This window comes from Hevea brasiliensis, unplaced genomic scaffold (genome assembly GCF_030052815.1).
Source record: "Hevea brasiliensis isolate MT/VB/25A 57/8 unplaced genomic scaffold, ASM3005281v1 Scaf1, whole genome shotgun sequence".
NCBI classification, from domain to species: Eukaryota; Viridiplantae; Streptophyta; class Magnoliopsida; order Malpighiales; family Euphorbiaceae; genus Hevea; species Hevea brasiliensis.
The window spans coordinates 68778-91010 of NW_026614585.1; positions in this window are offsets into that span (position 1 = coordinate 68778).

Sequence of the window (22233 nt, forward strand, 5' to 3'; positions counted from 1 at the left end):
CTATCGAATGTGACATATTAGTAACATTAAAACCTAAATTACCTATAATGCACTGAGGGTCGATATATTAGGTTGATTAAGCAAATAATAGCATTCAATGAATTATTTACCAAGCATTATCGTTAAAGACAGTTTAATTAAGTACTGAAACACTTCAAATTGTGTTTCTCAGTTAGCAAAGACTCAGGGAAAGGGAAGGAAACACTGAGTCAAGACCAGGAGACAGTTATCAGAGGTTTGTGCACAACAGCTATTCCTTTTGAAAATTTTCAATTGAAATGAATTATGACTATTTGTACATTATTGTTTTAAATTGTGGAAATGTGTTGAATGGATACTTACTACTTGAAAAACATTGTGAATGGTTTGAAACTGTGAAAAATTGTTTGAATGATATTGATGGATACTTATTGATTGAAAAGCATTGGAAATGGTTTGAAACCACAGCTATCATGTATACTGATTGTATTCCTCGCTAGCTTGTCTAGTGGGACGAATTGAATTCCCTCTCTGGCTGAAGTGTTGAGGTGTGTGCCTGTTGAGGACGAATCGAATGAGTACTCATATTTTTGCTAGCTAGCTATGTTATTCCTCATTAGTCATCGACTTTTGGGACGAATTGAATACCTCATTAGCCATCGGCTTTTGGGACGAATTGAACTTTGGAACATGATTAAGCTGTGTGTGATTTATTGATATGTATTGTGAAATTGTGAAATGGAGTTTAAATTCTTATTGACATTCACTGTCTTTTGAATTTAACTATGTTTTGATTACTGAGATTTATTGTGATATTGTGTTAAATTCCTTCTGACATTCATTGTCTTGAATTTAACTATGGTTTTATGTATCCATCATTTATATGATTTATGAATTGTGATTTAAAGTTGTATTTGGTTAATGTTGTGCACCACTGAGACATTGTCTCAGCGATAGCTTTTTATTGCTGTCGCAGGTAGACAGACGGATAGGGCAGCAGACTAGGCTGCTAGTACATCCAGCGAGAGATCCTCAGGTATATTGAGTATACTACATTTTGCATTTTGTACTGTAATGTATGTTCACTGTATGTATATATTATTTTTGGTTTTGAGCAGTTGTAAATTAAAATTGTACATTGAAGTTGTAAAAGTAAATTATGAGTTATTTTGACTTGTAAAATTTGTATTATATTTCTTTTATCTCATCCCTTGAAAATACTGAAAAATTGTTGTGGATTTGAGTTGAGAAAAATATTGTGTAATTTAACTGTTGGAGTTGAGATTGGGAAATATATTTGAAGTGCTTTTTATAGGTTTTCTGAAGAACTATTTTATCTAAAATACAGATGGCACTCTGCCAAAATTTTTACAGAAATTACTAATAGTCCAAATGAGTTAGCTATTTCACTTCAGTTCACAAAGGTTTTTAACACCTGTAAATAGTGCTCACCACTGTAAAAGAAGTAAGAAAAGTTTTTAAAATCCCTTGTAGTGTATTTAATGGGTTATCAGTAGACGGAGTTGGTAATTCATTAGGTATACTACGGGATCATGTTATGCCTTACAGAGGGGTTGGGTGTGACATGTTTTTGTGGTATCAAAGCTAGTTTTTAAATTCTGTTTTCACCTGTTACTTGAATATTCTTTCTTCATAATACAACTGCTCAATATCATTGTTTGATACATACAGTACATTTCATTATAAATATGCACTAACGGGAGTAAATCTCCTTGTGTTAATTATTCAGGAGATCTAAGATCCTCGCATTGACCATGGAAGAGGGTGATCGTTCAATTGATCAATCTATTGAGGCTGAGGTACAAGGGGATGCCCCAGGCCTACATAATGTCAGTGGTTCAAGAAGACCAGCCTCTGATCTGCATGATTCCTGCTCAGTTCACTCAGCAGATGGCTGCAATGTTCCAACAAATGGCTGGTAATGTGCCTACTCAAGTCCCAATACAGACACCAGTGGTACAACCACAGTCTCCTGCTAGACAATATGACAAATTGATGAAATATGGGGCTACAGAGTTCAAGGCGACAATAGATCCTCTAGAGGCTGAACAGTGGTTAGAGATGATAGATAGGGTATTCAAGAAACTGCATTGCACAGAGGAGCTCAGATTTGAATACTCAGTGTCTTTGCTACAGGGGGGTGCTTATGACTGGTGGAAAACCATTCCCCACAGTCTGGTAGAACCTGCAGTGCTAACATGGAATGACTTTCTCAGGGAATTCAGACCAAAATATGTCCCTGATGCTTATATAGACCAGAAGCTGCAAGAGTTCCTAAGTCTGAAATAGGGGAGCAGATCAGTGGCTGAGTATGAAAGAGAATTTTCTCGCCTAAGCCATTATGCAGTAAGTCTACTTTCTACCAGCAGGGAGAGATGCAAGAGGTTTGAAACCGGCTTAAAGCCCAGTATCAGATTACAAGTAGTCGGATTCAAACACACTAACTTCTCTGAACTTGTTTCTCAAGCCCTAGAGTTGGAAAAAATTAAGTCTGAAGCTGCTCCTGAGAAAAAGAGATCAGAGAAGACAGAGAAAGAGGAAAAATCTGTAGAGCAGAGTTCCAGTGGTCCTACTGGAAAGAGGAAGAATCATGGGGGACACAGCAGAGGTGGCAAGAAGTCTGGTAGGGGAAGATATTCAGGACAGAAACCTCCTCTATCTGGTCAGCAGAGTACTGCAGGTTCCTATCCTCCCGCCAATGTGAAACTTGTGGAAGAAATCCTGGTGGGATATGCTACAAGGCTATTAGAGCCTGTTATAACTGTGGAGGCACAGGACACTTTGCCAAGGACTGCACCAGTAGTCGCAGAGTTAGACCACCTCCTACTACTGCAGAAGGGTCAGTTCAGAGCCCTGTTACTAGAAGTTCACAACCACCTAGCAGAGGTAGAGGCAGGGGTAGAGGTAGCCCAGCAGGCAGCTAAGGCACCATGAAACATTCAGAGCAAGATAGTGCTCCGATCAGAGTCTATGCAATGAGACAGAGGGAAGAGGCCGAGACATCTGATGTTGTGGCTAGTACCTTCTCAACTTTTAACTAAGATGTGTTTGTGTTATTTGATCCGGGTTCTACCCATTCTTATGTGAGTGCTAGCATCATTAATTGCATTGCTGTTCCATGTTCAAAAATGGACTTTGAGGTGCTAGTAACAAGTCCGTTAAGACAGGAGGTCAGGGTTAATAAAATATATAGGGATTGTCCTTTGGTGATCCAAGGACACATTTTTCTATCTGATTTCATTGAAATGCCCTTTAGAGATTATGATATCATCTTGGGCATGGATTGGTTAGCCAGGCATCATGCCATGATTGACTGTAGGCTGAAGACAGTCACTGTTGGTCTCCTCGATGATGATGTGGTAATACATGGGGAGAGGCAGCTATTGCCCTCAAACATCATTTCGGCTGCACTAGCCAGAAAAATGATCAGAAAGGGGTGTGAAGCATATTTGGCACATGTGGTAGACACCCAAGTGGGGAGTCTAGCATTGAAAGACATCCCTACAGTACATGACTTTCCAGATGTGTTTCCTGATGAATTGCCAGGATTACCTCCGGAAAGAGAAGTGCAGTTTGAAATTAATGTTATGCCTGGTGTGGAACCAATCTCCATAATGCCATACAGAATGGCACCAGCAGAGTTGAAGGAGTTGAAGATACAGTTGCAAGAATTACTTGAAAAGGGCTTCATCCGCCCTAGTGTGTCACCTTGGGGAGCACCAGTGTTGTTTGTTAAGAAGAAAGATGGTACTCTCCGCTTATGCATTGACTACCGGCAGTTGAATAAGGTGACAATAAAGAACAGATATCCATTGCCTCGCATTGATGATCTGTTTGATCAGTTAAAGGGTGCAACTATATTCTCCAAAATTGATCTGTGATCTGGTTATTATCAGTTGAAGGTGCAAGAGCAGAGTATTCCAAAAACTGCTTTCAGAACTCAGTATGGCCACTATGAGTTTCTAGTAATGCCATTCGGATTGACAAATGCTCCAGCTGCTTTTATGGATCTGATGAACACTATCTTCAGACCATATCTCGATCAATTTGTGGTGGTGTTTATTGATGACATTTTGATATATTCGAGGAATGCAGAAGAGCACGATAGACATCTGCGGATTGTACTGCAGACTTTAAGGGAGAAACAGCTATATGCCAAATTGTCGAAATGTGAATTTTGGGTGAAGGAAATCTCCTTTTTAGGACATGTTGTGTTAGCTGAAGGGATCAAGGTAGATTCCAGCAAGGTAGAAGCTATCCTTAATTGGAAGCCGCCCAGGAACATCACAGAAATTCGCAGTTTTCTGGGTTTAGCTTGATATTACCGTCAGTTTGTGAAAGGGTTTTCTATGTTATCTTCTCCACTGACTAAACTGCTTCGGAAAGATGTAAAATTTCAGTGGATGATAAATGCCAAAGAAAGTTTTGATGAGTTGAAGAGGTGTTTAATCAAGCTCGATTCTCACTTTACCTACTCCGGGTAAAGAATACACAGTTTATAGTGATGCTTCTCACAATAGGTTAGGCTGTGTACTAATGCAAGATCGGAATGTCATTGCTTATGCATCACGCCAGCTGAAACCGCATGAAAGGAACTACCCAACACATAATTTGGAACTAGTAGCTATTGTTTTTGCTCTGAAGATCTGGAGACACTATTTGTATGGGGAGAAATGCTACATTTACACAGATCACAAGAGCTTGAAGTATTTGGGCACCCAGAAGGAATTGAATTTGAGGCAGAGGAGATGGTTAGAACTCATTAAAGACTATGATTGCTTAATAGACTATCAGCCAGGAAAGGCAAATGTGGTGGCTGACGCCTTAAGTCGCAAGACTATGGCAAGTCTCAGAGTTTCTCCTTTGTCCATGGTATATGAATTGAAAGCACAGCATGCCAGTTTAGAGATTGATGATGAGGGATGACGGTAGTTGCATGGCATGTACAGTTGTTGATTGATCGATCGAATGGCTACTCAAAGTGATGTTAAATATCATAAACTCGAAAGAAGTCCAGAAGGCAAGAAACCTGAATTCTGTGAAAGATGATGGTTTATTGCTACATCGAGCGTAATGTGCGTTCCTAGTGATGTGGAATTGAGACAGATCATTATGAAGGAAGCACATGAGTTTCCTTTTGCTATGCACCCTGGTGGAACTAAAATGTACAGAGGGCTGAAAGAGCATTACTGGTGGATGGGTATGAAGAGAGATATAGCTGAATTTGTTTCCAAATGCCTAACTTGTCAGCAAGTAAAGGCAAAACATCAAGTTCCAGCTGGTTTGTTACATCCTTTGTTAGTACCAGAGTGGAAATGGGAACGAATAACTATGGATTTTGTTACAGGACTTCCAAAGACACAGAGTAATCATGATGCAGCATGGGTTATAGTTGACAGATTGACCAAGTTTGCTCACTTTTTGCCAGTTCGAATGGATTATAGCCTGGAAAGATTGGCCAGATTGTATGTATATGAGATTGTAAAATTTCATGGAGTGCCAGTATCAATTGTGTCTGACAGAGATGCTAGGTTCACTTCTAGATTCTAGGGTAGTCTTCAAAGAGCCCTAGGAACTAGATTGAACTTCAGCACAGCATTCCACCCCCAGACAGATGGCCAGTCTGAAAGGGTTATTCAGATATTGGAGGATATGCTACGGGCTTGTGTGATTGAATTTAAAGGTAGTTGGGATAACACTTGCCTTTGATTGAGTTTGCTTATAGCAACAACTACCAATCAAGCATAGGGATGCCTCCATATGAAGCTTTGTATGGCAGAAAGTGCAGAACTCCCTTATGATGGGATGAAGTAGGTGAAAGGAAGATGATTGGGCTAGAAATTGTTCAGCAGACAGAGGAAAAGATCATATTGATCAGAGATAGACTAAAGGCTGCATCAGACCGTCAGAAGTCCTATGTTGATTTAAAGAGAAGAGATATTGAATATGCAGTGGGTGATAAAGTATTCCTCAAAGTTTTTCCTTGGAAGGGGATTGTGAGATTTGGCAGAAAGGGGAAACTGAATCCTCGTTTCATCAGACCATATGAAGTTCTGGAAAGAGTGGGTCCTTTGGCATATCGGTTGGCATTACCTCCAGAGCTAGCAAGGATACACAATGTCTTCCATGTGTCCATGTTAAGGAGGTACAGATCTGACCCATCTCATGTACTATCAGTTGAAGAGATTGAAGTAAATCCAGACCTCTCATATGAGGAAGAACCCATAAAAATTCTGGCTTATGAGGTGAAGCAGTTGAGGAACAAATAGATACACCTAGTTAAAGTGCTGTGGAACCATCATTCTAGCCAGGAAGCCACTTAGGAACGTGAAGAGGATATGAGGAGACATCACCCACAGCTGTTCAGAAACTAATACCAGGTAAAATTTCGAGACGAAATTTATTTAAGGGGGGGAGAATAGTAACACCCCTATGTTCGGTAGTGCGTTCTACTGTTCCGGTGACCAGTGCTGTCCGGACAGTTAGGATGCCTAGAACTACACTTCGATATGAGTGAGGAGACATAAAATAATGAAATACAAGAAAAGAAAATACAAGAAAAACAAAGGAAAAATAATAGCAAAGAAGAGTAACCAAGTTAAGCGAGCCGGGAACCCTAGCAATGGGTGACCGCACCGTGAAATCACGGCGTGGACCGTTGACTAGCCCTGGACTGCGGGGAACCCTGGAAAATATTTTTAGGACTTTAATAGACCCCTATTGAAGTATAAATATCATTATAAATATTAAAGAAAAATGAAATAATTAGTACAAAGAAAAGTGAGAAATCGAAAAACAGATAAAACCCGGTGTTACCGAAAAATCGGGAATGCAACCCGAACAGGGGCATTATGGTCATTTGACATCCCGAATTGTCTTTTGACCTAAATGTCCATTAAAAATAAATAATATTACACTTAGAAAATAAAATGAAAAATTAATTTGGTGGTAACTAAATTAAATAGCCAAAAGTGGAGTGAAAATGGTGTAAATAACACATTTAACATATTATATGATTAATTTGAGTGAGTGGGCCACTAAAGGGATAAATTAAACATAAAATGGGCAGGTGTAGGTTCACTAAACAATCTGCAAATTCATTTCTTCAAAGTTCTTCATCCATGCCGAATTGAGAAGAAGAGAGAACTCCATTGCCGTTTCACTTAGAGCTTGATCCTTTCCTCCATTTCACCTCCAATCACTTAGATTGCTTCATAAAAAATTATCCCCACATCACAAGGAAGAGCTTGATACCAAAATCAAGAAGTTTAGTGAAGGTTTAACAAGTCCCAACCAAAGGTGAGTTTGTATTTTTGAACTTTGCTTTGTTAAAGTTTGTATACTTGTTATGGGTGTTTGAATTGTGAAGAAAATTTTCAAGTTTGAGGAGTTCTTGATATATCAATTTTGGATTGTATATTTGATGATTTATTTTACATATGTTTGATGGGAATTCATGTTGAATAGGGTGAATTGATGTCCTAGTAAGTTATTATGTATAGTATATGTGATTGTGCACTTGAAATGAAGTTGGAAATTATGGACACTTTGTAAATGCACTAATGCGGCAGGTTGTTGACTCTTGATAAATGTATGTGTTCATGAAGATATGGGCAGAATTGTGACATTGAGGATTGATGAGTGTGTATGTAAATTGGTTGTGTAAAGTGTATGTAAGAATTAGAAATGTCCATGTGTATGTATTGTTTTATTTGGACTTTATGAATTGGAGTTTTATTTGGTGTATTGAGGATGTTTGTAATCTGCCAAAAGTGACCTTAAAGTGAAGTGGTATGTGGTTTTGGTAATGTACCAAAACAGAATTGGTAAGGGAAGTGAACTTAGAGTAAGGTAAATGTGTAATTGATGTATGTTTAAGCAAGGTAATTAAGGGCAGTATGCATTTTAGCCTACAACTTTAAATGTGTAACTTCAATTGGTAAGAGACCAATTGGAGGTGAAACTAGGCACAAAATGTGCCAACTTTCATTAAGAAAGCATACCAAAATTCTGCTTGCAAAGTGACATGAAAAATGACCAATTCGGATTAGGTGCAATTGAGGCCTGAAAATTGACCAATTGGACAGCAGTTAGTGTTTAGGCCATAACTCACTCAAAATAGATCCAATTGACCTGAAATTTTAACCATGAATAGTTAGGACCCATACCTACAAGTCCTATGAAGACACCAAAGCCCAGAAATGACCATAAGCAAGTCAAACAGCTTGCACAAGTTCGAGTCCAAAAACTGGCCGAACCAAAGTTGACCAAATTGACCTAAAATTGACCTAATTTGATGCCAATTGACCAGCAATAGTAAAATGACCATAACTTGGTATACTTAACTCGGAATGACCTAAAATTTTGCCCCGCATTCCATAAGACATAGATCTACAAGTTTGTAGTTATGACCGAAACCCAAAAACCGAGGGAACTAGGTCGTCCGACTAAGTCAAACTAGTATTCCGGAATCCAGCAAAATGCAAGAAAACGCAGTATACATAGAAATGAGTTTGGTAAAATGTACCAACCCTAAAATACTATCGAATATGACATATTAATAACGTTAAGACCTAATTTACCTAAAACGCATCGAGGGTCGATATATGGGTTGATTAAGCAAATAAAGGTATTCAGTGAATTAATTATCGAACATTATCGTTAGAGACAATTTAATTTAGTACTGAAACACTTCAAATTGTGTTTCTCAGTTGGTAAAGACTCAGGAAAAGGGAAGGAAACACTGAGTCCAGACCAGGAGACAATCATCAGAGGCTTGTGCACAACAGCTATTTCTTTTGAATTTTTCAATTGAAATGAATTATGACTATTTGTATATTATTGTTTTAAATTGTGGAAATGTGTTTGAATGGATATTATCGCTTGAAAATCATTGTAAATGGTTTGAAATTGTGGGAAATTGTTTGACGATATTGATGGATACTTATTGATTGAAAAGCATTGGAAATGATTTGAAACCACAGCTGTCATGTATATTGATTGTATTCCTCGCTAGCTTGTCTAGTGGGACGAATTAAATTCCCTCTCTTGCTGAAGTGTTGAGGTGTGTGCCTATTGAGGACGAATTGGATGAGTACTCATATTTTTGCTAGCTAGCTATGTTATTCCTCATTAGTCATTGACTTTTGGGACGAATTGAATACCTCATTAGCCATCGGCTTTTGGGACGAATTGAACTTGGAACATGATTAAGCTGTGTGTGATTTATTGATATGTATTGTGAGATTGTGAAATGAATTTAAACTCTTATTGACATATACTATCATTTGAATTCAACCATGATCTGACATATTGAAATCTATTGTGATATTGAGAAATGGAGTTTAAATTCTTGTTGACAATTATTGTCTTGAAATTGACTATGGTTTTAAGTATCCACTATTTATATGATTTATGAATTGTGATTTAAAGTTGTATTTGGTTAATGTTGTGCACCACTGAGACATTGTCTCGTGATAGCTTTATTCTTTGTCGCGGTAGGCAGACAGACAGGCGTGAGACTAGGTTGCTAGTACCTCCAGCGAGAGATTTTTGGGTGTAGTGAGTATACCACATTTGGCATTTTGTACTGTAATGTATATTCACTGTATGTATATTTCTGTATCTCAGTCTTTGAAAAATCACTGTGGATTTGAGTTGAGAAATATGTTGTATTGAGAAATATGTTGGAGTTGAGATTTGGAAATATATTGAAGTGCTTTTTACAGGTTTTCTGAAGAACTCTTTTATCCAAAATACAGATGGCACTCTGCCAAAATTTTTACAAAAATTCCAAATAAATCAAATGTGTTAGTTCTATCACTTCAGTTCAAAAAGGTTTTTAACACCTGTAAATAGTGCTCACCACTGTAAAAGAAGTAAGAAAAGTTTTTAAAATCCCTTGTAGTGTATTTAATGGGTTATCAGTAGACGGAGTTGGTAATTCATTAGGTATACTACGGGATCATGTTATGCCTTACAGAGGGGTAGGGTGTGACAGGTCTCACCATTAACAAGATGATATTGCAATAGAGCATCATTACAAAGTTGATATTTCAATGCTGTAATGTCATATATATATATATACATATATATAAGGTCGGCATTTATTTTCAATAATATAGTTGCATGATAATCAATACTTTGGTTGCCCTTATTATGTTTGTTATATGTTTGCCTAGGAGATCTATATCACCTTTTTCTGCATATGTGTGTCTTTGCTTATGTTTGTTGACGCTTTACCAATTACAGGTGATGATGCATTGCATAATCTGCAAAGTTCAAGAACATTTGCCTATTTGACACTTCAAATTGATGGGAATATCTATGAAAATTTTTGAAAGTGTTTGAGGAAGGGGAATGAAATAATTTAGGCATGTCTAAGGTAGATGAAAAATGCATTGGTACAGAAGATGGACCATATCCAAGTTACAAGAGTGAAGACCTATATATATAAAAAAATATATATATATATATATATATATATATATATATATATATATATATATATATATATATATAAGGAGCATTCAAATCTAGGATAGATATGTTGACTAATTTACTAAAAGTGTTCACCTCAGTAATTAAGTCATCCCATCCTTCATCTTTTAATTTTTGAATGAGTAACTTAGAAGATGAAAGAAGATGCATTACTTTCAAAATTTGTGAAGTTGTAAAGTTTGGCAGAGCAAATTAGAAATCTCAAGAACTTTTTCTCATAAGAAGTAATATATATATATATATATATATATATATATGTACGTGAGGGTATGCATGTGAAGGTTAGGAGTCCAAGTTTATATGTTTAACGGTCTATGAGAACTTAAATTCTTTTTTGTTACAAAATGGGTTTCAACAGCCGGAATTACAACTTCTGGAAATCAAAAGTCCCTTCGACCATGAAGATATATAAGCTCACTCAGTTTGCTTTTTTTTTATTTTTCATAAAAACCAAATCAATTTCTCTCTTTCTCTCTTTTTCTCATTGAATTTCTATTCTTGCAAGGGTGAGAAAAGGTGTTTATTGAGGGTTTGTTATTTTAAAGTTTGGATTTCTTTTTGGGGACTTCTAGATCAAAAGTAAAATTAAAGTTTTGTTCATCTTTTCTCTCTCATTCAAGTTTAAAAGAGGTAATTTTTTTTTTCCTTCTTTTCCATCTCTTAATGGGTTTCCAAACATGATTGTAAGAGTTAGGTAGGGGTAATTCTAATTTCATGAATAGTTGAGAAGTTTTTGAATTGGGTAAAGTTGGGGTTTTGATGAATCTTATTATAAATGTATGTTTTGTTATGTTTTTTCAAAGTTTTAGGTGTTTAAAGGCTCGATCCAGTAGTTTATTTGATGGATCTAGGATTACATGCTAATTGAGTTAAGATTGGTATGTCATCTCTAATGTTTTTCTTTAATTAAGTTAAAAAGAAGCTTGATTCATGATTTTGATGATGTATTTGACCTCTAGGAGTTGTTTTCAAATTGTTATAAGTGTTAGAAAGGTGTGTTTTATGGTTGGATCATGTTTTGAAGCCTTACAGTTGAGTTTTGGTGTTGTCGGGAGTGAGATTCTGTAGGTTTTTAAACTTGAAAATTTTGAAAATTCCCAGGTTTGGTTGTCGAAAACCAATAATTTAGTAGCCGAAGCATGCAATTTCATGAGAAAATCTAGAAAATTTTCAAGTTCAGCAGTTAAAGTCCAAGACTTTAATAGCTATAGCCACTTCTAGACTAAAATGACATTTAAGGCTCAAGACTTCAATAGCCAAAGTCTAAGACTTTGGCAGCCGTAGTAACTATTGCCTAAAAAGGGGTAGTCAGTGTTCAAAGTTTTGATAGCTAAAGTCTAAAACTTCAACAGCCAAATATGGTTCTGCTAGCTTTATTTCTCCTTTAGTTTTAAGGCTCCAAAATATGATTTTATGATTCCAAATGGTCTAGACTAAGATGTTTAATATGTGTATAGAGTTTTAGAGCTCTGAATAACTCTCTAGGGTCTAATGTTATAGGGTTAGGCTTGAGAGACTCAAAATTAAGGATCTGAGGATAGCTACCATTTGTGTTAGGTGGTTGATAGGCTACAAGAGGCAAGTAACACTAACCTTAATGAATGTAAATTCTTTAAATTGAACTCATGATCATTCATATGCATCATTTCATTATTTATTAGGGTTTATGTATTTAGAACATGAATATGTTGCATTTTTGCATAATTGCTGTTGATGCTCAATGGACTTTGGATGACCCATTGGCCTCTTCCACGTTATGTAAATGTTATGTTTATGATGTGACCATGCATGATCTGTGGTGGTAAGACTAAATAAGCCCTAATAAGCCCTTGGCACACTACTTTTAAATAGAAGTCCTAAAGAGCCTGTGTATGAACTGGGCACTTTGGATCTAAGAGACCACTGGTGACAAATTCATCTTATGTTAAATGTTTATGATGTGAAAAATTCATTTGGATGTTGCATTGCATATGAATGAAAGAGAAAAATAATGTATGTATGTTTGGTTAAGTTTGCTCACTGAGCTTTTAGAAGCTTACCCTTTTCCCCTAACCCTAGATGTAGGGATGCAGGGATAGATGAGTCTCCTTAAAGAGTGAGCAGCAGGAGTGGATATAGAGTTTCTTATTATTGTTTAATGTTCATTGTGCACTTAAAATGTCAGTAGATGCACAAAGAGATCTCATAGCTTATCACAACAGCATGGGAAGAGTGAGAGAAGATAGTTTTATAGAGGAAGGAGATAAGTCAAAGTTTGTGTCTCCTCTTCAGCTTGGACCAGAGTATGGGTCCATAATAGGGAAGTTTTAGAAACCCTAGGTTTACGGGCTATCCCTAATATCCTTCTTTCATGCCCTACTCACCTTACTTTCCACCATTTAACCCATATCCCATGTATCCTCCCCATCAATACCCCCAAAGCTCTTCAACCACCATGGGAACTCAGAACCCCATAGAGGGAGTTATAGGAGAACAACCACCACCACCTCCTCTTGCAACCTCAATCATTCTTACACAAGAGACTAGGACAAGTGGTAGAGGTAAGTCAAAGATGATGGACTACTTAAAGTTGGATGCACCTAAATATAAGGAAGGAGATGATCCTTTCAAGTATATTAAGGCGGTTAAAATGATAGTAGATGAGTTGGGTGCCAGTGATAGTAGGGCCATTCAGATGGCCAAGCTTTACCTTGAAATGTAAAAAAGGTGAAGGAATGGTACAAGGTCTATATTGCTAATAAGGTTGATAGTATGACCTGGTATCAAGTTGTGGTAGAATTTACCTATTGGGATTTTCAAGAAAGCTCTAGGGAGCTGAAGGCAGTAGAGTTTGAATAGTTGAGATAGACTGCTAGCATGAGTGTTGATGAGTACACAAATAAGTTTATGGATCTCCTACAATATGTGGGGTAGGAGTATGATACTGACAGAAACAAGTCTAAGAGATACACTCAAATGCTACACTATAGATATTCTTTATTGATTTTAGAGGTAGAAACTTCCACTCAATAATAGATGCTGTAAGGAAGATAAAAGCGAGAGCTATCATTTTAAGGGAGTCTAGATTTAAAAAGTACAAAGGCAGAACAGTCCATAATTCTGAAGGCTACTGATGCGAGGAGGTTCAATTACTTAACCAAAACTATTTCCTCTTCTAAGACTCAGAAGGAAAAAGGAGGAAAGTTTGGCAAAAAATAAAAGAAGAATAAGTTTTAGAGAGGAATTAATTCAGGCCTCAGGATGGGAAGCAGATCTAGCTCAGGCTCAGATACTTCTGGTTGTGTTAGATTTAAGAAACTTCATCAAAGACCCTATAGGTTCAAAACCTCTAGGTGTTACAGATGTGGACAAGAGGGACACATGTCAAAGGAGTGTCCCAATATGGAAAGGGTGGTTTCTCAATAGCCAATAGGGTCAAGTAGTGTGGCCTAACCTATGGCAAAGCAGACTCCTATATGTCCCTCTTTAGGAAGGGGACAGGGTAGAGGATGAGGTTCTTCTTCCTCCATGGTAGGCTCACAAGGGAGGCGTTTAACGGCACCTGCTCGGATCTTTACTATGACACAACAAAAAGCCAATACCTTCAACACTATGGTATTAAGTAATCTTCATATAGGTTGTTTTGTTGTACATGTTTTAATTGATCTAGGTGCGTTACACTCTTTTGTTAACCTTGAAGTCGTCCCAAGGTTAGGATTATCAGTTTTTAGTTTGCAATGCTCGTTGCTTATTAATGGACTAGAGTGTCACCCTTCGGTGATGGAGATAATTTGTTATGCTATCTTGTAATGGCTGAGAAAAAATGCTTTCTAGCTAACCCTGTGGTTCTAGAATTGATAGATTTTGATGTCATTCTTAGGATGGACTGGCTCTTAACCAATTATGCTACCTTTGACTGTAAAAGCAACGCAGTGGAATTTATAGAATAGGATAGGTTAGTTATAGTGTTCCAAGAGATTAGGTAACAGCTGTAAAGGGAATGATCTCAGCCATGCAAGCGAGAAAAACTCTTTGAAAGGGCTATAAAGGGTTTTTAGAATATGTTAAGGAAGATGCTTAGAATAGAAATGGACCGGGATCAGTTCCTATGGTAAGAGAGTTTCTAGATTTTTTCCTAGAGGAGTTACCTAGGTTGCCACCTGAAAAGGAGATAGATTTCAAAATTGATCTAGTGTCTGTACTAGACCTATATATATCCCTCCTTATAGGATGGCTCCTACAGAGTTGAAAAAGCTAAAAGAATAGTTGTAAGATTTAGAGGAAAAGGGGTTTATTAGACTGAGTACCTCTCCTTGGGGTGCTCCTGTGTTGTTTGTGAAGAGAAGGATGGATCCTGAGGCTGTGCATTGACTACACAAAGTTGAATAAAGTAACTGTAAAGAATAAGTACCCTTTGCTCCGTGTTGATGCTTATTGGATCAACTAGCTTTTTGAAGATAGATTTAAGGTCTGAATATCATCAATTGAGGATTAAGTAGACAGACATTCTGAAGACTACTTTTCGAACCAGATATGGGCATAACCAATGCCCTAACTATATTCATGGATCTCTTGAATTGGGTATTTAGGGCTTTTCTGAATCACTTTGTAATCATCTTTATTGATGCCATATTAATGTATTCCAGAAGTCCCAAATCTAAGAATGGTTCTATAAACATTAGTTGTATGCCAAGTTTTTTAAGTGTGAGTTTTGGCTAAAGAGCATATCCTTCTTGGGATATGTAGTGTCAGATAATGGAATAGAAATGGATTCCAAGAAGGTTAAAATAATGGCAGATTAGACGAGACCAACTACAGTTACTGAGATTAAGAGTTTCCTAGGTTTGGCGGGCCATTATAGGAGGTTTGTGCCTGACTTCTCCAAGATAGCTGCCCCAATGATGAGGTTAACTCAAAAGAATAAAAAGTTTGGATGGAGTGATTAGTGTGAGGAGAGTTTTTAGAAGCTTAAAGAGTGTCTAATTACAGCACTAGTGTTGGCTTTGCCTTTAGACAATGAAGATTTCACCATTTACTATGATGCCTCTAGATTGGGTTTAAGGTGTGTTCTCAAGCAGAATGGCAAAGTACTAGCTTATGCTTCGAGTCAATTGAAGAAGCATGAAGCTAATTGTGTTAGGGGGGTCATGTAGCATGAGGCAAAAGATCATCTATTAGGATTGCATAAAGTGCACTAGTAAAGCCTTGGAAAGATGGTGGAGTCACATCGGTCTCACTTAAGTACTACCTCCTTAGGCAATATTTCCTAGACATGCAATTTAAACAATCTTAATAGAATTGAGTCCACCGGCAAGTACCATCTTCCCATAATACTACCACAGTACTAAGGATTTACACCACAAAGGCATAGATAAATAGGAGTCACCAACCAGGTCATATTCATTGTTTCTTTCGAGGAACATCTAATTAAGGCATCAGTTTTAAAAGGACAATTGAAGGGACTTGATTAATGCACTTAATTTTTTGATAAGGTCATGGATGGCAGCTTACTTCTTACAAAGGTTCCACAACCGTCATCACCATTGCCCAATATCTAGGTTTGGGATAATGGGTACGTAAGGAGAAGGTGTTAGGCACTCCTTATGTCTGATTTAACCTCATTAATTCCAGTGTCAATCCTCCACTAATGTTTTTAAAAGTCTTGTTTATTATTTCTTTATCAAACTTCTTACCTAAAAATACAATTTCTAAACTCGTACACACAAGCAATTCAAATAAAGGTTGTTGTTTACGAACAATTTTCATGCACAAGTGCTTTCCATCTACGGGGTTGCTAAATTAAATTAAGTGAAATTTACAGAATGACTAAAATTAATTTGTTATTGATAATTTAATTTACAAATAAATTCAATTTACAAATAACCTTAAGTTTTTATATAACTAATTTATTTATTTATTTATTTATCAAATTACCCTAAGAATAATTAAACTAGATAAATTATGTACATGTGTAATTTATTCTAATAAACATATAAGAGTCTCAAACAATTACAACCTAAAAAAAAAATATTTCTAGTATACTAACTTATTTTACAATTTATCAAGTGTTTAATTAAATTTAATTTACATGCCAAACACGGGTTTAAATATAGAAAAAATTAATTTTAATTTACCTAATATTTATTTAATTAAATTTCATACAAGTGGGTTAAAGATTCAAATAAAATTGATTTTATTATTTACCAAATAAATTCTATTATTACTATATGTTTCATACTGTAGGGGCAAGGGGGGCGTGAGGCGAAATATCATCTATTAGAATTATATAAAATGCACCAGGTAATGCCCAGGAAAGATGGTGGAGTCACAATGGTCTCACTTAAGTACCACCTCCTTAGACAGCATTTTCTAGACATGCACTTCATACAATCCTAATAGAATCAAACCACTGGTAAGTACCGTCTTCTCATAACACTACCACAGTACTAAGGATTTATACCACCAAGGCATAGATAGACAGGAGTCGCCACCCGGGTAATAACCGGGACATATTCAGTGTTTCTTCCGAGGGTCATGGATGGCAACTTACTCCTTGCAGAGTTTCCACAACCGTCATTACCATAGCCCAATGTCTAGGTTCGGGATAGTGGGTACGTAAGGGGAAGGTGTTAGGCACCCCTTACGCCTGGTCTAACCTCGTTGATTCGAGTGCCAGTCCTCTACTAATGTTTCTAGAAGTCTTGTTTATTATTCCTTTATTAAACTTTATCCTAGAAAATGCAATTCTAATCCTACACACGCAAGTAATTCACAAAAGGATTGTTGTTTACACACAATTTTCATGCACAAGTAATTCCTATCTATGGGGTTGCTAATTATTTAAATGATATTTACCAGATGACTAAAATTAATTTATTATTGAGAATTTAATTTACAAACAAATTCAATTTCAAATAACCCTACGTTTCTATTTAACCTAATTAATTAATTTTCACCAAGTTACCCTAAGGATAATTGAACTAAGTTAGTTATGTACATGTGTAAGTTATTCTAATATCACATAAGGCTCAAACAATCACAACCTAATAAAGATTTCTAACATGCAAATTTATTTTACAATTACCAAGTATTAAATTAAATTTATTTACATGCCAATGTTAGTTTAATTTATAAACAAGATTAATTTTAATTTACAAAGTATTTATTTAAATTAATTACATGCAAAAGTCAGTTAAATTAAAAACAAAGTTAATTTTAATTTTCCAAATAAAGGTTCTATTATTGCTACAATTTCATGTCAATGGTTATTCGAGAAATTTAGAGCTACTTACCTGTTGGTAAATGCAGTTGCTATTGGGGCAAGCTACCCTTAAAAAAATGGTCTTCTCTTTTAGTATGGCAATGATATCCCTGGCTTACTCCCGTTTAGCTCCATATAAGCTCCACGCAAATGCCCTCTTTGGTACTTACCTTAGGGCTACTTACAAATTTTGTTTATAATAAAAAATAAAGAAACTAAAGAAAATAAAAGAAATAAAGAAAATATTAATAACAATTTACATTGGATTCTAACTCTAGTCTCCTAAAGGGTTAAGATTCCTAATTAGTTTCAACCACCTAATGGTCTAAGTCTTCTAACATTATCCAAACACTTCATAACACTTCTTGAATTAAAGGAACACAGAAAAATAGATCAAACATCAATTAAAACCCAAGAAAATACAAGAACATGCATAAATATACAATTTTCAAATTCTGACAGATTAACAGTAGCAAGAAATTTGATTTTTTAAAAATAGTTAAACATGCCTAAAAATCATAAACAAATTACAGAAGACAGCCTACATATCATAAAATAACATAAAATTTATAAATCAAATAAAACCCTAACCGAATGATCTACATAAATCGTAACTCTTCTAAGTGACAGAATCGTACTACTTTTTTGTAAAATTCATAACTCATTAACCACAAAAGATATGAATGCAAAACCAATTGGAAAAGATTCATAAGATTCTGAAGTTAATTTTAGACACTAGATTTGCACAAAAATATTAAGGAACAAGGGAGATATGGGCTCCACAAGTCGGATATCCTGCAAATCAGATTTTACAGGAACCCTAACTTCAAATAGCCATAACTTACAAAATATTAAAGCTTTTTTAGTGATTCTTGAGCCTAAAATTAATGGAATTTCGTGTAGAATATGAATATAATTTTTACAAATTTTTTACAAATTCAGAAAATAAAGAAAAATAATAAAAATACGAGAGACAGAAACTAAACATGTGCAGAGTTGTGTATCCCCTCAAATTAAACATGATTACATGATCTATATGAACATATAAAATAAATTGAAGACAAAGAGCATAGAATTAAAATATTGTGGCATAGATCTTGAAAAGAAAACAATAAAAACTGACCTTCCAGAAATCTTGTATGAAAATCTTCTTGAAGAAAAGAAAAAATAAGGAAGAACTCAAAGAGTCTTGAATATCTCTAAATTTCCTATAGCTCTGAATTTTCTCTTCCTCTTTCCTCTCATCATCCTTTTTTTTTTCTTCTCTAGTAGGGTATTTATAGGGTTTTGGGAGAGAGGTGTGATAGGGTTTGGAGTCTTAGGATGATAAAGTTTAGATGACTTGAACAACTAAGACTGGGATATGGGTGAGGTGTTTCAACCAATAGGAAGACAGAAAAAAAATGGAAGGCACCAATAGGGAATGAGGAAGAGGTGTGGTAGGATTTGGAGTCTTAGGATGATAAAGTTTAGATGACTTAAACAACTACAATTGCAGAATTCGAATAAGACTGGGATATGGGTAAGGTGTTTCAACCAATAGGAAGATAGGAAAAAATTGAAGGCACCAATAGGGAATGAGGAAGAGGTGTGGTAGGATTTGGAGTCTTAGGGTGATAAAGTTTAGATGACTTAAACAACTGCGATTGCAGAATTCGAATAAGACTGGGATATGGGTGAGGTGTTTCAACCAATAGGAAGACAGGAAAAAAATGGAAAGCACCAATAGGGAGTGAGGAAGAGAGTGGGGCCAAGGAGGAGAGAGATATTTTGTTATTTTAATTTTTAGAAAATAATTAAATGGGTCCCATTTAAAATTCCTAACTAGGCTTTCTTAGGCCCATGGAGCCCAATTAAACTTAATTAGATCCATTTAAAAAACTACCCATATTAAATTTAAACAAAATAAAATTTTATTTAAATTTAATTAAATTAATTTTCTCAAAACTTTATTATTATTTTTATTTTTTGAAGATCATGCCACGAAATTAATAATTTAGCTCAATGCCTCCAATTACATTTTACAGTCATATAATTTTTCATCATCGGGTTTCCCACGGCCTCAATGCACATACTCATCACAAAATAAGGGTCTACAGTTTGCCCCCCACTTTGGCGAAAGTTGAAATCAATGCGAAAGCATTGCTCAAGTTTCATCAAAGTGAAACTCGAATTTCTAATAACTATGAAACATTGGCTATGAGGATCAAGTATATCTTGCTCGGTCGACATACTCTATATTATGAGACTAGCTACGGTCTCATAACAGTAATAACTGTGTCATGTGAAAAATGAGTGTATCTTGCTCTGTCGATACACTCTGCGTCATGAGACTAGCTACGGTCTCATAACAGTGATAACTGTGTCATGTGAAAAATGAGTGTATCTTGCTCTGTCGATACACTCTGCGTCATGAGACTAGCTACGGTCTCATAACAGTGATAACTGTGTCATGTGAAAATTGAGTGCATCTTGCTCTGTCGATACACTCTGTGTCATGAGACTAGCTATGGTCTCTTGACAATGGCAACTGTGTGATTTGAAATATTGTGGATTCGTATTTAGGACCGCAGTCCTAAACTACCTACGTATCCCCCTCATTATCCTGAGGAAGAATCAGACCCACTCGTAGTTCGACACTTGAAACTGTGGTGATGCATGTTATTCTACGCCTTACACACCTACAGGTGACATGTTGATGCGTGTTCTTCTACGCCTTACACAACTATGCCATGTGCCCTAAACAACGTCTAAGGACTTACCAAAAAAAAAACATCTGTCATGAAATATTGTGGGTTCGTATTTAGGACCATGATCCTAAACTACCTACGTATCCCCCTCGCTATCCCGAGGAAGAATCAGACCCACTCGTAGTTCGACACTTGAAACTGTGGTGATGCATGTTCTTCTACGCCTTACACACCTACAGGTGACATGTTGATGCGTGTTCTTCTACGCCTTACACAACTATGTCATGCGCCTTAAACAACGTCTAAGGACTTACCAAAAAATATCTAATTCGTGATTTGAAAAAAAAATTGGGATAACTTGGTTTCAAAATTCTCTCTGATTTTTGTGCTTCCTGTATGCTATTTCCAATCATGAGAATGCAAATTTTATTGGAGATTCTATAAAAAAAACATAGTCCTCTGAGGGATCTCTTTTGCAAAAACTTTCTTTTAGCCTCAAAATTTTTGAGAAAAACCATTCACTAAAAAGACTTCCTTAAGGTCACAATACAATTTCTCTCTGATTTTTCTTTTTCTTCTCTCCCCCTATGGTTTCTTCCTTGACTCATTTCTCTTCCATGAACTCCATTCTCTGTGCCCTAACTTTTGCCTGAAATGCCTTTTTCGGTTTTCATCTCAGCGGGCTTGCTCTAACTTTTGCCTAAGCAGCCCTTTCAGGTTTTCCACTTAGCGAGCTCTCTTTTTTCTTTTCTTTTTCTTGTTCTTTTTCTCTTTTTTTAAAAAAAAAAAATTAGATAATCACCAAGATATCCATATCAAGCACCTATTCTATCATGCTCACAAGACAATAGGTTAAATCAAAATAATGCAGTTCAATTACTTAATCTTTTGATGTATCCCTCAAGACACAAACATTCACAATCATAATTAAATAAAACCTATTCCTGGTTAATGCAATAAAAACTTCTTTATTTATTCAGGTTCACCATTACTCCCTCCTACATTTAGTTTTGCTAAATTTCTAACCTTCCAAAGTTAGAAATAAGCTTTATAACCTGCTGAATGGCCTTTTCAGGTTTTCCATCCAGATCTTCTCTCATCTCTCCTTTTACCTAGACTGCCTTTTGTAGGTTTTCAATCTAGCATTTTTTTTTCTTTTCTTTTCTTTTTTTTCTTTGACCCTTATTTTTGCCTAGACCGTCTTTTATAAGTTTTCAGCCTAGCAGGCCTATCTCACACAAAGTATTGTTTGAGCTTGTCTAAGTTGACTGGTTCTTGAAATTCATTCCCATCCAGGTTTGATATTCTTACAGTAGCAAGATCTTTTTGACTATGTGTGGACCATCCTAGCTTGGGTTAAGCTTTCCTCTTAAATCAAAAGGGATGGGCCGAGCTTATTTCAAAACCATGTCTCCCTCTTTGATCTTTCTTGGCTTCACCTTCTTATTAAAGGCTCTAACTATCTTCCTCTGATAAGCTTGCATATGATACAAGGCTCACATCCTCTTTTCATCAATCAAAGCTAATTCTTCATATCTCTTCTAAGCCCACTCATTTTTTTAGGATCTTAGCTTCTAGCATCACTCTTAAGGATTTGAGCTCTCGCTTAATGGATAGCATTGCTTTAGTCCCATGCACTAAAGAGAATGGAGTTGCCCCCGTGGATGTCCTTGCAGTAATTCGATGTCCTTAAAGAACATAAGGGAGTTTTTCAGCCTATCCTTATATTTTTTGAACATTTTTTCCAAACTTGAACCTTTACATTCATATGGTGAGCAAACATTCCTTCATGTTCTTCTTTCA